Below are 3,389 nucleotides of genomic sequence, written 5' to 3'. Positions count from 1 at the left end.
CAGAGCCTCACCCAGAGCCAGGTCACATGGGACTCATGGCTGGGGGTGGAGCCACGAGCGGAGTTGTGCTAAGTGTCAAGAAGTGTCAAGATCCCTCAGATACACTGATGTATGGTTAAAAAACTGATTATGAAACCATATAAAAACCAATAAGAGTTTTTTTTTAAGTAGAAATAAAAAAATGTTAAGTTGGCTGAAGTGTTGTTTGTGGTAAAATTCTCAATTATATTTGGATTTTCAGTCACATTTTATGAAATTTTATTTTATTAATGTAATTTAAATATATCATTTAACTCTTTGATATAATGGTGGAGAGAAAACATACCACTGTTAAACTGTTATGTAAATAAACGTCATATTTCCTCTTTATTACAGCACTTCTTTTGTTGTCATATAGTTTGAACCACTTCCTATTGCTCTGTGAAAATATTCAGCTACAGTATGAGTAGAGGTATAAAGGTGTAAATTATATTACTCAAGTGTAAAATTAATGCTTTTGGATAAAACACTTTTAAGGAGTATAAAATTATTTTCATACCAATTTGAGAGAAATGAATTGTTGAACTGCCGTTTACCACAAGATGGCGTCAAGTACCCACTGAAGCTCTGCGGCTTTTTGAATGAATGGGAGGTCAAATACAGAACAGACTGAAACATTTAAACTGATCTAATCCTAATCTCACAAAAAGGGTTTGACACAGACTGGGGACAAACCTGCAGCAAACCTGATTAACAGAATACAATACAACACAGAAATATGTGATACAAACACTTTTGCAGGCTTTTGCTTACATAACTAGAAAAAAGACAATGTCGACTCTTTCAAAAGCTCATGAGTCCTTTGTTACACAAGGGAGCATATGTAATGTTTTCTTAAATATTGCAATATACAGTCTTTCCTTTTGTCTCCTCCATGTTCACATTTATTTTTTTATAAGACTGCACACTGTATTCTAAAAGAGCTGACTTTATCCGTTTTAATATAAAGAAATAAACATACAGGGTCTTTACTTGTGTGTTAATGGTAACTGAAGTTTCCCCCATTAGGTTGAAAGCAGCAACAGTCTCATTACTCCCACATCAAACTATTCTCAGGTTGTAATTAAAGGGACTAAAGGACTTGGTCATATAAACTAGAGCGGCCCTCAGTTATTCAGCAACCAAGTGTCGTTTGCATTTTTTCCCCACAGGACCCCAATAACTCCCCTTGGAATTCTGTAGCAGGTTCAGTAAAGTGTAAATTGGAGAGCGTGCAGTGGAGTGCTGTCGAGTAATTTTCTTAACGAGAGACACTAAAGTCGACCACAGCAAGTGCAGCGCGGAGCGAAACGATGATTCAGTGGACTCGAAGAAATAATCTGTTTATTATTTCCTCACTGGCAGAAGCTCACAGAGCGGCAGACATGTTAACAAGGCTGTCTGGGAAAGCAGACAGGATGATGTGGATGTGGGAGAAAGAGGAGGAGGAGGAGGAGGAGAAGGAGGAGGAGGAGGAGGAGGAGGGGATGGAGTGGACAGGGGGCACAGAGTTAATCCTCCTCTTACTGTCTGTAAACACTGTAAAAAGTATATTGATTCTCACCTGGCTTATTTTGAAAGAGTGAGACTTGTGAGGCAGATTTGTTTCCCAACTTCAAATTTTTGCAACTTGTTCTTGCTCCAGATGCAAAAACTGTAGTTGAGATTCAATATAAGAGTAAAAATTGATCTGGGGAATAAAGAGTCGATGCAAACTGGTGGTAGAGCAACTGTAAGACTGTGTGATTCACTGGGGCAACAATTAATCATCTCTGATCACTAAAGGAAGACACGGTGGTGCAGTGGTTATCACTGTCGCTTGAGAGCAAAAAGGCTCTGGGCTCGAACCTGTCAGTCAGGGATTTTCTGTGTGTTTTCTCCAGGTTACTCCGGCTTCGTCCCTCAGTCCAAAGACATGCACTTTAAGTTACAGACCCTAGATTTCCCATATGTGAATGTGGATGGTTCTTTAGTCCCTGTATGTTGGCTCTGTGGTGGACTGGCAAACTGTCCAAGTTATACCTGGCCTCGTCCTAAGTCAGCTGAAATCAGCATCAGCAACCCCACAACCTTTAAAGGATAAGTAGTATAGATAATGGGTGAATAGAACTAAATTTAAACAACAGTGCGGGCAGCATGTTGAGTGAGTTGGAGTCAGGGTGCTTTGTTTCAGGAAAAAGGTTATTAAGGCTAATAGAAACAAAAAAAGATCCGTGTTTATGCCCAGTTGTTTCTGTATCTGTCCAGTTAAATGAAGTGAAACTAGAAAAATAAAGAAACTATATTGGGACACTTAAAACCTTCTTGCCGTCTGTGAGCAGGGCTGCAGGGGGAGGTTATGGGTATAGAAGAAGTGGAAAGGTTTGAGGAAGTGCTCCATGCTCCAGCTGCAGCCCAGATGTCGTAAGAGAGATGGCAAGATGCATGGACATCAACACCGTATAGGCAAGAGTAACAGAGGCTGCTGTGGTAAGAATGTTGCTCCTCTATATCTTAAATCTGCAGTTTAATCTGTTCTTTTCCTTTATTGCTTAGTGTTTGAGCATCTGTCAGCTAACTGCTGCTGTGCATGTAGCTGCTGAAGAGCCAGATTCATTATTTAGAGCTGGTGGCGACCAAAACAGAGCTAAAATGACAGTAACTGTATCAGACTTAAATGCAATTGTTTACATTGTCAGTTAATCACTGCAATATATAAACATAAAGGTGGTGATGAGTCCTTATTGTGCTCGCGACATCCAAGTGGGTAATAAATATCAGTTATTGAAGGTATTTCCCTCCTTTGAATAGTGTTTCCTGATTGGGTTTAGAGCTTGTATGGTTAGTTTGTCAGTTACATTGTGGAACAGTGCCAGTAGGTGTCGCTTTATCAGACATACAGTAGGTATAACATGTACCACACACTGTGATATTTTACTTTGGCCATTGACGTACCAACAAATGTTCTGCCACTCAGGCAACTCTCCCTGACTTTCTCAGCCTTGGGTCTTTTCACATATCATAGGATGTGGCGTTTCTCTTTCAACAAAATTGTTGTAAATTCGGCCCCACGGCTGTAACATCCTGCACAGTGTGTAATTACACATCTAAATGGTTAAACGTACTGAGGAGTTAAAAGAGACGGCATTCTTCCGTGACACGTTGGGGCATGGTGCAGAGACAGAAACCAAAACAAGACACTGGGCGTAATGCACAGCTCCGATGAAAAGATTGACAGGCAGCAACAATAACTCTCGACACTTTTACTTGTACTGTATGAGTGAGGACACATGTGGTTCACACAAATATGAATAATGATTGTCTCTTCAAAATCAGATGCAGTTATAAAATAGAGGAAACATGTTTTCCTGCATGCTGGCTAGATTTGCATT

Source organism: Hippoglossus stenolepis, chromosome 3, assembly GCF_022539355.2.
Source record: "Hippoglossus stenolepis isolate QCI-W04-F060 chromosome 3, HSTE1.2, whole genome shotgun sequence".
Taxonomy (NCBI): Eukaryota; Metazoa; Chordata; class Actinopteri; order Pleuronectiformes; family Pleuronectidae; genus Hippoglossus; species Hippoglossus stenolepis.
Note: the sequence above shows the minus strand (reverse complement) of the source record.